We start from the raw sequence: 14,510 nt of genomic DNA on the forward strand, positions 1-14,510 counted from the left end.
GCGAGGCCAGGAGGCTCCGTGCGCGGGGGCCGAACGAGGCCAGGTGGCTCCGTGCGCGGGGGCCGAGAGAGGCCATGGGGCTCCATGCGCGGGGGCCGACCGAGGCCAGGAGGCGCTGCGCGCGCGGGGGCCGAGCGAGGCCATGGGGCTTCGTGCGCGGGGGCCGAACGAGGCCAGGAGGCTCTGCGCGCGGGGGCCGAGCGAGGCCAGGAGGCTCTGCGCACGGCAGCCGAGGACCTCTCATGACTCTCATATTTTTCCTTGGTGGAATTTGGGCGTCCACACTTGCCCCCCAGTCTAGAAGAGGACCTTCAGGTGCTCTTGTAGACTATTCACCTTGATTCTTATAAATAGGTCTTCATGCATGGCCTAATATTTTCACTTTACTTCCTTGGCTTAGTGGTTTGGAGAACTCTTCCTTTTTCAAGAGGTAAGAGGTTCAATCCTCCACAACCCCATTTTTTCCATAGTTTCATTTCATTTCATTCAGTTTTTTTTTTTTTTTGCTAGTTTTATGGTGTGTCTATTTTGTGACTAACACATCCTTTTTGCTTACTTTTGTAGACGTCCATTTTCACCCCCGTGGTGCTTTTCGCTCCCGGACTTTCTTTGGACTCCAACTTCGCCCTCTCATTCGCTTGAGGTATATTTTCTTTCCTTCTCCCTTTTATATATATATATTTTTTTTTTCTGTCGTGTTCAAACTAGCAGTACTTGGGATGGGGTACCTTAGCCTGAGCTTGTAACGAGTTTGATCATATGCACGCCCTTCTTTTTTTTTTTTTTATATCCTGTAGTGGGTCATTTAGGGCGTTTGCATCTAGAGATATTAAGCCTATTCCTTTGTGTTTTGTAGCCTTTCTCTCGTTTATACATGAACCCTTTTTGCTGTTGGGACGTGGTTTCATGGCCAGTGACGGCCCGTCCGACATGCCTCCCGAGCCTGAGTTTATTGACCTGTCCTCGGACTCAGAGTCCCCTGAGGGGAACCCTCACCAGGACTATGACTCCTTAAGGCAAGCCCGCATTCGCCACCTTGAGTACATGGCCGAACTTAGGCGTAAAATTTGGGTAGTGGAGAGTGAAATTGACTCGGTGTCAAGAGGAGACGGAGGACCTTCCCCCCCAGACCTTAGTGATCACGTAGCGAGCCTTAGGATGACCCTCTTTGAATTGTAGTGGGAGTTAGAGTTTATGGAGGGACACCTTCCGCCTGAACCTTCCAGCCCATCCTCGCTTGATGGCTGTCAGGGGGCTGTTTCTGTTTCTCCTCAGCCCTTAGTCTCAGTTTGTCCCAGCTTAGCGCTTCCGCAGTCGCTTCCTCGATGGAAGACTCTTGCTAGGAAGAAAAAATGGAGGGTCAAGTGTTCTGTCTCTTCCTCACCTTTTTCTTTTGATTTTGCAGATATGCCGAAGGCGCGCTGACAGATATCTACCCAAGAGGATGTCGACGCCCCTTTACTAGCGTCTGAGCTGGTGTCGCGCATGTCCGACAACAAACTGATGGACATCGTGAATGACTATCGCGTCCCTCCAGATTATGCTCTGTACGCCCCTTTGGAGGCATGCCGGGCCGACCGCCCTAGACTCGATTTCGTGGCCCTTAGCGAGCAAATCCTAAAGGCGGGTGGTACCATTCCGCTGCACCCGTTCTTCGTCGCAGTCCTCAACTACTTCGACATTGCCCCGCTTCAGTTGGCACCCAATGGCTGGCTGACTTTGAGCTATCTTTTCCTTGCGTATATGAAATTGTTGAAACGCGCCCCTACGGCCGCCGAGGTACATTTCCTCTACAACCTCATGCCCCTCCACAATTCAAAAGGCTTTTACTATTTACAAAAAGCCAACAACGGGGCCTCTTTGATAGAAGGTTCGGTGTCTAACCCGGGGGCTTGGAAGCGGGACTTTTTCTTCGTGGAAGGTCCACTCTCTGTTCGCGAGGTTTTCCGGAGCACTCCCAGTAAGTATTCTGAGCATTGTTTCCCTTCCCCTTTTTCTTTTGTGTAACTTATGGTTTTGTGCCTTACGCTCACACCGACTATGGCCCGTATTGCGCAGAGCGATTCGCCGAACCCTTCGTCGTCGGGTTTGAAGCAAAAGACATGAGACGGTTCCTCAAAGCTGATCCTGCCAAGAAAGAGGCGGCGCGCCTTTTCACTGTAAAGAATTTGAACCGCTACAAGCTAACTCCCATCTCTGACCCCAAGTTGCTGTGGACCATCTCTGGGTCTACGAATATGAAGGAGACCTTGGGTGAGCCTTGCCCAGATGACGATGAAGATAAGGAAGGGCCGGATGAAGCCCCCCTTGACCGCGGGGGATTCCACCAGCTGCCTCCATCTCCTGGGGGGTGTCCTCCATGTGCTCCTTATGGTCCGGACATAGCCCCTCCCTCACAAGACCAGCAGGACATTCCGGGGTGCAGTATTTACCCTGACCCTGAGGGCCGTGACGCCTCCCCTCAGGCTCATCTCGACCTCGGATCGCCGGGGGTTGATTACGTCGGTCTTTCGGACCCCCCTTTCGATGCATCAGAGCCTCTGCCGTCCACTTTCACCGCGCCCCCTCCCACTTCGGCAAGTGGGTCGTCTATCCCCACCCAGCCAGGTGCCCCTGGTACGGATGGGACGCCCTGGGTGACGCGGATGGCGGCGTCATTCGGACGGCGATACATCGAGCTTGCCTCGGGCCTTCCCGTGTCCGACTGGAGTGGCCTTGGGAATTTGGCTCAGGCAGACCTTGGGGAGGACTTAAGGCGCTCCATGGCTTGGGTGAGTCTTTGCTCCTCGTGCTGGTCATATTATGTATAGGCGTTTACTCATATACTCTCTCTCTTTCTTTTTTTTTTGTGCAGACCTATACGTTGGCTATGCGGTTTGTCGACTCGTCTAACAACCTCTCTTTGTCTGCTGCTGAGAGGAACTGCCTTACAGCTCGAGTGCGGGAGCTTGAGGGAGAGCTTAACGAAACCAATGCTAAATTGTCAGAGGTCCAGACAAAACTTTCCAACTTGTCATCGAAGAGGAAGGAAATAAGGGCTAAGACCAAGAGACTAGAAGGCAAGGTTACTCGCTTGGAGCGTGAACTCCGAGAGGCCAAGGACACTGCGGCCGCCTCGCAGCAGAGAGTTACCCTGTTGGAGGCCGAAGTCGAGGCCCTCAGGGCTGATCTCCAGTCAGCGCAGGAGAGGTGTGCTTCCTTGGAGGCGGAGAAGGTTAGCACCGAGCGCAGGTCCATAGACCGCGCCCTCTATAATGTGTGGAAGCAGGATCCCAGCTTCAACTTCTCCTCCTTTGGTGAACAAGCCGTTGCTCGAGCGGCCCTATGGAGTGCCCACATTAAGAAGCCTTGAAGTAGTCTTGCTTTGCCTCTGTTTTCTTTTTACTATGTAACATCATTATCAGTATTACTTCTCTTTTGGTAACTCTTGTACTGTTTTAAGAACTCCTTTTTTTCTTTTAATGTATAAATACATATGTTGCTTATTTATTTCTTGTTCTATTGCATTGGAGGCCCTTTTAAGCCTGTGTGAAGGGGTTTAGTTGGTTCCCCTCTTTTATCTATCAGGCTGGAAGTCCTTTGGAGCCCATGTGTAAGGGTTCACTGGGACCTCTTTTGGTGCCTCTTGGTTGCTTTCATAAGGATATTTTGACCCCTTGGGTCTTAGTTATCCTTTCATGTTTTTCTTGCGCGCGCTTATTATTTCTTTGCGAGAAGCGTCCCTCTCGTCATTATGCATAGTACTATTTCTGCAAGGGTCGCTTTTAGGACCCTTTTTGGCTAGACGGCTTGGCGGCCACTCTAGACTTATTAGTGTTGTCACTATATATATATTTTTCTTTCGTAAGGCCTTTTGGCCTCCTTGATGCTCACAAGGGTAGCTAATCCTTGTAAACTCGGGGAAGGCCTTGCAAGGTCTTTTTACTGTTTTCTGTGTTTAGGGACTTCGCCTAGGGCCCTGATATAAGGGGTCCTTCTAGGATCTCCCATTAAACGGTCCTTTTCAGGGTCATGATCCCTCTCGAGTCCTCCTGACGCATAGGGGGTCGTTTTTAGGCTACTCCTAATTGAGGGCCTTTTTTAAGATCCCTTATTAGAGGGTCTTTTTTAGGAGCCTCTTTTTTAGGAGGGCAATGGGTCCTTTCTAAGATCCTCCGTTAAAGGGCCATTTTTAGGTTCCCCTTGCTGGCTGTGTTATTGCCCCTTGTCCTGCCCCCCAAGTGTTTGGTGAAATTTATTTCGGCGGACACTTTGGCTGATGCCCGAGTATCGAAGAAAAATAACACACGAAGTTGCTAACAGTTTTTCTCATAACATGCCGTTCCATTCATCATATTCATAATAAATAGTCTCGTACACATAGTTGCAACGGTGCATAGGGGGTTTTCATATGAAACGAAAATAAAAAGACTCACACCTACTTAGGAGGTTATCTAGGTAACCTCTTTGATTTCTTCCTACCATATCAAGGCAGCGTGCCACACTTGTTCTTTTACCATCAGGCGTGGGCGCTTTACTGGTAATACTTCCTCAAGTGCTCTGCGTTCCATGCCCGGGGTATGATGGTGTCGTCCATGCGAGCCAGCTTGTAAGTGTTCGGGGGGATGCACTGAGCAACCTGGTAGGGCCCCTCCCAATTTGCCCCCAGCACTCCTGCGCCTGGGTCTCGCGTGTTTGGGAGCACCTTCCTCAGCACCAGGTCGCCGACTCTGAAAGTTCTCTCTCGCACCCTCGAATTGTAGTACCTTGCGGCGCGTTGCTGGTATACCGCCACCCTCATTTGGGCTTTTTCTCTCTTTTCTTCCAGCATGTCTAAGCTTTCGGCCAGGGCTGCATAGTTGGCTTCGTCTCTATATGCCTGTATCCTGTGGGACACGACTCGCATCTCGATTGGGAGCACAGCCTCGCACCCATAGGCCAAGGAGAATGGTGACTCCCCTGTGGTCGTGCGTGGGGTGGTTCTATAAGCCCACAACACATTTGGTAGCTTATCTACCCAGGCTCCCTTCATTTTCTCCAGCTTTGTCTTCAGGTTCTTCTTAAGGACCCTGTTGATGGCCTCCACTTGCCCATTGGCCTGGGGGTGCACCACCGCGGGGAAGCTCCTCTTTATGCCTCTTTCCTTACAGTATTCATCGAAGGCTCCTCCTTCGAACTGGGTACCATTGTCGGAAATAATCTTGTAGGGTACTCCATATCGACACACAATGAATTTGTTGACAAAAGAGGTGATGTGCTTGGTGGTGATTTTCACAAGGGGTTCCGCTTCCACCCACTTAGTGAAATAATCTACTGCCACCACCGCGTACTTTGCTCCACCCCTGCCTGTAGGAAGAGCACCGATCAAGTCTATCCCCCAGATAGCGAAGGGCCAGGGGCTGGTCATGCTGGTCAGTTCACTTGGGGGTTTCCGAGGGTAGTTGGCGTGCCTCTGGCACTTGTCGCATTTCGTGGCAAAGTCATGCGCATCTTTCTCCATGGAAGGCCAGTAGTACCCTTGTCTCATGGCCTTCCTAGCCGTAGAGGGTCCGCTCTCGTGGTTGCCGCATTCTCCCTCGTGTATCTCCTGTAACACTGTCAACGCCTCCTCTTCTTCTACACACCGCAGGAGGGGCATTGAGAATCCTCTTTTGTAAAGGACCCCATCTACCAGGGTGTATCTTGCAGCCTTGTACACCAATCTCTGGGATTCGTTTCTATTCGCAGGCAAGGTTCCTTCTTCCAGGTACCTCTTGATTGGCTCGGTCCATGATTTCCTCGGGACACTAATCATGTGCACGTCCGCGCTTTCGATACTGGGTTTTGGTAAGTACTCTACGGGTATTGATTCCAAGACATCACTATCCTTGGTAGATGCCAGCTTCGCGAGTGCATCGGCATGGGTGTTCTTCTCTCTGGGGATTTTCTCTATAGTATATGCCGCCAACCGTCCCAGATGGCCCTTCACCTTCTCCAAGTAGGCTGCCATCTTTGGTCCCCTTGCCTGGGACTCCCCCTTTACCTGGCATACTACCAATTGCGAGTCGCTGAAGATATGAAGGCGCGTTACTCTCAGTTCCTGGGCTAGGCGCAGGCCAGCCAGGAGCGCCTCGTACTCTGCCTCATTATTGGAGGCCTCAAACCCAAATCGAATTGCGCAGTACATTCTGTGTCCCTCGGGCCCTGTCATCATGATGCCCGCTCCTGATCCTCCTTCATTCGACGCCCCATCAACGTGCAAACTCCACTCCTCTGAACCTCCTAGCTCCTCCTTCGTAACAGGCTGCTCTCCTTCTTCATTCCTTCCTTCATTCGGCTGATGGGTGAGTTCTACTATAAAATCTGCCAGCACCTGTCCATTGATGGAAGCCCTTGGAGTGTATACAATATCAAACTGACTTAGCTCAATTGACCATTTCATCAGTCTCCCTGAAGTTTCTGGCTTATGTAAGACTTGTCTCAAAGGACTATCTGTTAAGACATCGATTGTATGTGCATGGAAGTAAGGCTTCAACTTCCTTGACGCCACTACTAGCGCATAGGCCAGTTTTTCGATCTCTGGATACCGGTTCCCCGCGTCCACCAAACGCTTGCTGATATAGTATACGGGTTGTTGCTACTTCTTCTCTCCCTTAACCAGGGCTGCGCTGATGGCATGCTCAGACACTGCCAAGTACAGGTACAGCTTCTCGCCCTTCTCTGGCTTTGCTAACAGGGGCGGCTTCCCCAGGTGCTCTTTTAGCCTGACAAATGCTTCCTCACACCTTTCATCCCAAGCGAACTTCTTGCTCCCTTTGAGGATGTCAAAGAATGGGAGGCACTTGTCGGTGGACCTTGATATGAACCTATTAAGGGCCGCCACCCTTCCTGTCAGGCACTGCACCTCCTTCTTGTTCTTTGGCGGGCTCATTTCTATGAGTTCCTTTATCTTGTCAGGATTGGCCTCGATGCCTCTGGAATTGACCATGAAGCCCAAGAATTTTCCTGAGGATACCCCGAAGGTGCACTTGGCTGGGTTCAACTTCATCCGGTATTTCCTGAGCGTGTCAAACATCTCACCAAGGTCTTTGTTGAGCTCTGCTGCTACTTTGGTTTTCACAAGCATGTCATCCACATACACCTCCATATTTCTTCCTATCTGATTGGCGAACATTTTATTCACCAGCCTTTGATAGGTGGCTCCCGCGTTCTTGAGCCCGAAGGGCATCACCTTGTAACAGTATAGCCTTTGTCTGTAATGAATGACGTGTGCTCTTCATCTGCCGGGTTCATTGGGATTTGGTTGTATCCTGAGTAGGCGTCCATAAAACTTAGTAACTCATGTCCCGCTGTTGCATCTACTAACTGATCTATCCTGGGAAGTGGGAAGCTGTCCTTAGGACAAGCTTTATTCAAATTTGTGAAATCGACGCAAGTTCTCCACTTTCCATTTGGCTTGGGCACGAGTACTGGGTTCGATACCCACACAGGGTAGAAAGACTCACGGATGAAACTGTTAGCCTTCAACTTGTCAACCTCCTCTTTTAACGCCGCGTATCTTGTTGGGTCTAGCGCCCGCCTTTTTTGCCTGACGGGCCTTGCTTATGGGGAGATGTTCAGGTGGTGGCACATCACGCTGGGGTCTATGCCCACCATGTCCTCATGACTCCATGCAAATACGTCTAGATTATCCTTCAAAAATTTCATCAACTCCTCCTTCACGTCACCTTGTAGGCTTCTCCCTATCTTCAATTTCCTTAAGGGTTCCTCTGTCACCGTAACCTCCTCCACTTCTTCTTCTGGTTCTGCTCTTGCCTCATCCACAACTCGAGGGTCCAGCTCCTGCGGACCCCCCGTGGGCATACATAGCGCCTCATGTACCACCATGGCCATTGGCTCACGCGGCTTTGTAGGCGTGCGGAGTGAGGTGTTGTAACACTCCCTTGCCTCCTTCTGTTCTCCTTTCATACTTGCGACCCCTCCTGGAGTCGGGAACTTGACAACTAAGTGATATATTGAAGTTATGGCTTTCAATTCTCTTAGGGAGGGCCTCCCTAATACCGCGTTGAAAGCTGATGCACAATCTACTACAACAAAGTTAGACATGACTGTAGTTTGGCGGGGTTGCTCCCCCATGGTAAGTGTCAATTCGATCATCCCAAGGGGTTGCACCGAATCCCCTGTAAATCCGTATAGGGACGACTGGCAAGGCTTCAAGTGACGAATACCCAGTCCCATCTTTTCTAAAGCTGGGCGATATAAGATGTCCACCGAGCTCCCGTTGTCCACTAGGACTTGATGCACACGCATATTCGCTAATTGGACTGTTAACACCAGCGGATCATTATGGGGAAAGTGTACTCCCCGTGCGTCCTCCTCAGTGAATGTTATCGAGTCGTTTTCCCCCTTGAAACTCTTTGGGGGTCGCTGTTCTAAACTCATGACGCAGGGAGGTGGACTTCGCCGAGCCTCTCTTGCATACCTATCTCGCCCCTTCCTAGAGTCTCCCCCAAATCCTGGACCTCCAAAAATGGTTCGGACCTCCCCCTGTATTTCTGGGGCTCGCTCTTGCGCCTGGGGTGTTGTGGGCTCGTCTTCTGGCCTTTGCCTTTCTCTCCTGACATAGCGGCCCAAGTGCCCCCGGCGTATAAGCTCCTCAATTTCCTCCTTCAGGTGGATACACTCTGCCGTGGTGTGTCCGATGTCCTTGTGATATTGGCAGTATCTACTGGGGTCCCTTTTGGACCGATCCTTTCTCATTGGCGGGGGCTTTTTGAAGGGTACTTGATCCTCGTTGGTGATGTAAATATGCTCCCTGGTGTCCGTGAGGTTCATATAATAAGTATAGGCCGTTGGCCTATTATCACCCCCTCGTTTGGTCTTCCTCTGCTGGTCATCTCTCGACCCATCGTCCGTCCTTTTCTTCTTAGCTACATTCGGCCCGTCGTTAGTTGGGGGCTTCGCGTGGGGCTCCTCCTTCCCCGCCTTTAGGTTTGCGTGGCCATCCTCCACACGGATGTACTTCTGTGCTCTTTCATAGAAGTCATCCAGGTCGGTGACTTCCCTCTTTAACATGTTGTCCCACAACTTGCTTCCTGGGAGCACCCCAGCGGTAATGGCCATTTTTAACTCCCGGCGCGTTAGGCTCCCCACTTTTGCGGCCTCCATATTGAACCGGTGAATGTAGCTTTTCAGGATCTCCTTCTCCCCTTGCTTCACGTTGGCCAGACTGGTACCTGGCATTGTGTAGTCCCGCACGGCATGGTGCTGTTGGAGGAATTCGTCAGAGAACTGCTGCCAGGACCTGATGGACTCTGGCCTTAGTCTTTTGAACCATTTATAGGCGGGTCCTTTCAGAGTAACAGCAAAGCAATGGCACCTGGCACCACTTCCGATTCCCCTTAGTTTCATCAGATCATTAAACGCATCCAGGTGGTATTTTGGATCCGTGTTCACTTCGTAAGGGGTCATATTGGGCTCCTTAAAATTGGCAGGGAGTCGGATTGCCTGAATTTCTCTCACAAAGGGCGACTCATGGTTGAAGTCTTCCTCAAAGGCCTGGCCGCCCGACGCGGTGACGATCTTGCTCCACAAGCTCCGCATCTCCGTGTCTAGGTCCTGCCTCCTTTTGCTAAGAGTGTCTCTCAAGGTGGACGGGCTAAGGTCCGCCTTTCCCTTGCCTTCTCGAGGTGCTACAGGGGGCGTGGTCCCTTTGCTCGCCCTTTTCTTATTGAGCTCCTCCCGCAAGTCTGGGGGTGTTCTTTTGGAGGTGACCTCATCCTCACGGCGAGGGGCGGCGTTGGTCTTCGGCGCTGGTTTTTGGGTCTGCTTAGGCGGTTCGGGGTGATCATGTTGCTTTGCGCGGGGGGTGTTGCTAGTTGAATGTCGGGTTCTTCCATCATCTACCGGCACAATGGTCTCCACCCCATCCTTGCCCTTCTCCTTCCCCTTAGGCAAGGTTATGCTGGACTTACCCTGCAGCAGGCCGTTAAGAACCTCTTGCATGTGTTTCTAAGGTAGTTTCTAATCTTTGGTTTTTACGGTGGAGCTCACGTATCTCCTCTTCGTAAAACCGGGACTTCGAACTCGAGCTCACGGAGTGGACCCGGGGGTGTTTGTCATGCCTACGGGCAGAAGGGCCCGGGTCTTGCCGGCCGGAGTTCGGTGCCTGCGGTGGTTTTGGAGGAGGGAATTCATCAGCGTTTACCGGCGGTGCGCTTGGAGGACTCCCCCCAGGCGGAGCGGCCGGCGACGAGGCCACCCTATCACCTCCGTGAACCTCAGGGTCCATTGGGGGCTCCACGTCTCTGGGTGGAAGAGCGTCCTTCATGGAGGCCTTCAGCTGGACTCTGTTCAGGTGAACCTCTACCTCCCGCGTCTCCCTCAGTCGTTTCGAGCGTCTTGGCATCTTCTTCTCGTCGGAGACAATGGTGGAACAGTAGCTTGAAACTCACGTTCCCACAGACGGCGCCAAACTGTTGACGGTGAGAACTCGTCAACGAAGTTAAGTTGGAAAAATTATCAAATCAAAATCGCTAATTGGAAAGCTGTGAAAACTTGAACAAGAACTCAAGAACAATGATATAACAACAATGGAGAATTCAGTCTTTCATTCACACTTGTACCTCTGCTACAGTAAAATTTCCAACCCCCTTTCCTGGTGGTCTTAGAATCCCTTTTATAGTTGGCTCTAATGGCCTTAGGTACATAGTGGTCCAGGGGACCAAGAGGTACATACATACTGTATTAGGGGAGTGGCTCCAGAGGTGGTGAACGTACATCCCGTACAGGAGCAGGTGTCAGTACGATATCTCCACTACTTGTCTGTACCCATTTCTGATGCGTGGTGGCAGGCGTAGTGGCGCAGGAGGTCGTGGTGTCGGCTCTGTCCTATGGCCGTAGACGTACGGACCATGGCTCTTACCCCAGCAATCTTACTGGTACTGATATCCGTACTCAATACTAGGTCGTACAAATATGTCCCCATTCGACCCGTACGGGACCTCCTAAGCATAGGGGTCTCAAGGTGTAAGGAATGGGACCCTCGGTGTGAGGCGGAGATCTTGGGTCCTTGGCGCGAGATGCCTGAAGCCTCCCAAGGTCACTCACAAATCTGGGCGATAGGTATGTGGCCCTGACAGACGTCGAAGGACGCGTGACGAGACGCCCTGTTTGTGGCTCCCTTGACGGCGCGGCTCCCTAGTTGTTCAGGAGGCCCCTATCCCCTCGTGAGGCCAAACAAGGCCATGCTTGGGCGAGGCCATTCCGGCCTATGAGGCGGAGCCATTCGGCTTATGAGGCGAGGCCACTTGGTCACCTCGGCCTATGGCGAGGCCCTTAGACGCGAGGCGGCTAATGCGAGATGGTGGCATGGGCTTAGCAACCGAGCGAAGCCAGGGGGTGCTGCGCGCGCGGGGGCCGAGCGAGGCCATGGGGCTCCATGCGCGGGGGTCGAGCGAGGCCAGGAGTCTCCATGCGCGGGGGCCGAGCGAGGCCAGGAGGCTCCGTGCGCGGGGGCCGAGCGAAGCCATGGGGCTTCGTGCTTGGGGGCCGAGCGAGGCCAGGAGGCTCCGTGCGCGGGGGCCGAGCGAGGTCAGGAGGCTCCGTGCGCGGGGGCCGAGCAAAGCCATGGGGCTTCGTGCTCGGGGGCCGAGCGAGGCCAGGAGGCTCCGTGCGCGGGGGCCGAGCGAGGCCATGGGGCTCCATGCGCGGGGGCCGAGCGAGGCCAGGAGGCGCTGCGCGCGCGGGGGCCGAGCGAGGCCATGGGGCTTCGCGCGCGGGGGCCGAGCGAGGCCAGGAGGCTCTGCGCACGGCAGCCGAGGACCTCTCGTGACTCTCATATTTTTCCTTGGTGGAATTTGGGCGTCCACACTAATCAATGTACAAGCAAGAGGTGGTATGAGTACTTCAACACTTTTATTAACGATCACTCAAGATATGGTCATATTTACTTAATTCTTAGGAAATCTTAAACCTTTGGTAAGTTTTAAGAATTCAATGTTGAGTCTGAGAAGCAATTAGGTAAGACTCTTAAGACACTTCGATCTGATCAAGGTAGAAAATAGTTGGATTTATAATTCAAAGATTTCTTGTTGGTGCATGGGATTCTATCCCAACTTACAGCACCAAAACGCCACAGCAAGAAGAAACATGACTTTGTTAGACATGGTCAGGTCTATGTTAAGCTATTCTTCCCTTCCTTTGCAATTCTGGGGATATGCACTTCAAACGATGACTTACATTTTGAATGTAGTCTCATCTAAGACCATAAGCAAAATGCCACTGGAACTGTGGAATGGAAACAAACCTAGTTTGCACCATTTCTGCATTTGGGGCTGTCCTGCTCATGTTCTTAGACCTAAATCATGGAAAATTGATTCAAAGTCTAAAGTGTGCATTTTTGTGGGCTCCACTCCAGAGACAAGAGGCGGTTACTTCTATAGTCCCAAGGATCAAAAGGTATTTGTTTCCACAAATGCAACCTTCCTTGAACACGACTATATGAATAACTACCTCGAAGCAAGGTAGTATTGGAGGAACTCACAGCTGATAAGATTCCATCACCATCATCTTCATCATTAAATGATAAACGACAAATCGAGAAAACCACTATTCCTAAAGAAAAAAAACCCCTATGCAACATCGTAGTGGGAGGATTGTGAGAAAACTTGTTTGCTACGAACATAAAGCACATGTCCTTGTTTATGATACAGACAAGGGTGATCCATAAAACTTCAAAGAGGCAATGGATGATCCTAAAAAGGAGAAATGGCAAGAAGCCATGAACCAAGAAATGGAATCTGTGTATTCCATTCTGTCTGGGAACTTTTAGATTCACTTGAAGATGTCAGGCCCATTGGGTGCAAATGGATATACAAGAAGAAAAGAGGTGTAGATGGGAAAGTGGAGAATTTTAAAGAAAGGATGGTAGCCAAAGGCTACACTCAGAGAGAAGGTGTTGACTATGAAGAAACATTTTCTCTTGTAGCCATGCTGAAATCTATTCGCATCCTCTTATCCATAGTTGCCACCTACTATGAGATATGGAAAATGGATGTCAAGACAACCTTTCTAAATGGCTATCTTGATAAAAGTATCTATATGGTACAACCAGAAGGGTTCATCAAGAATGTGGAAGATCAAAATATGTGTAAGTTGCTAAAATTCATTTATGGATTAAAGAAAGCATCTAGATCTTGGAATATTACCTTTGATGAAATAATTAAAACATATGGCTTCGAACAGAATGTCGATGAAGCATGTGTGTACAAATACATCAAAGGAAAAGTAGTTGTTTTTCTAGTTCTTTACGTGGATGACATTCTTCTCATTTGCAACAATCTATAGACATTGTCAAATGTGAAGAATTGGTTAGCCGAAAAGTTCCAAATGAAAGATTTGGGCGAGGCGAGCTATGTTCTGGGAATTCAAATCCTAAGGGATAGGAAGAACAAGCTCTTGGCACTTTCTCTGACTAATTATATCAATAAGGTGCTTGAAATATTCTCTATGGAGAATTCCAAGAAATATTAGTTACCAACTAGACATGGAATTGCTCTCTCCAAGGAACAATGTCCTAAGACACCTCAGGAGGAAGAGGAAATGAGAAAGTATCCCTATGCTTCAGCAGTTGGGAGTCTAATGTGTGCCATTTTGTGTATAAGACATGACATATGCTATGTAGTAGGGATATTGAGTCGTTGTCAATCAAATCCTGGTTTGGAACACTAGATTGCGGCAAAGCACATTCTCAAGTATCTTAGGAGAACGAAAGATTATATGCTTGTATATTCAGGGGGATGAGGTTAACCATACTCGATACACTGATTCTGATTTCCAATCTGACAAAGACAGTCGTAAGTTGACGTCTGGGTCAGTGTTCACTCTTGGTGGAGGAGCTATGGTCTGAAGGAGTATTGAACAATCCAGCATAGCCAATTAAACTATGGAAACCAAATACATAGCAACATGTTAAGCGGCTAAGGAGGTAGTTTGCTTGAGAAAGTTCTACACTGATCTAGAAGTAGTTCCATATATGGATAAGCTATTAATCCTATATTGTGATAATAGTAGAGTAGTAGCTAACTCCAAGGAACCAATAAGCCACAAGAGAGGAAAGCATATAGAAAAGAAATATCATCTGGTTAGAGAGATTGTGCACCGAGGTGATGTGACTGTTATGAAGATGGCGTCGGAATAGAACCTGGCTGACCCGTTTACCAAGACACTTCTTGCAAAGTTGTTTGTGGGTCATGTATGCAACATGGGATTAAGGGAGATATCTCACTTGCCGAGAAATTGTTAGGATTAATGCCCTAAAAGCATGTAAATACATTTTTATTGAATTAAATAAAAGAATAATTTTATTAAATTTGAATATTATAATTATTGTTTGAATTAATTTTATGATAATATCAAGAAATTTCCTTATTTATTCATGAGAATATGATCTTGTATTAATACGAGAGAATTAAGATCATATTTAATGAATAAAATAGTCAGTAACATATTAAAGTAAGGAATCACTACTAAAAAATTGACGTGGTACTACA

This window comes from Humulus lupulus, chromosome X (assembly GCF_963169125.1).
Source record: "Humulus lupulus chromosome X, drHumLupu1.1, whole genome shotgun sequence".
Classification (NCBI taxonomy): Eukaryota; Viridiplantae; Streptophyta; class Magnoliopsida; order Rosales; family Cannabaceae; genus Humulus; species Humulus lupulus.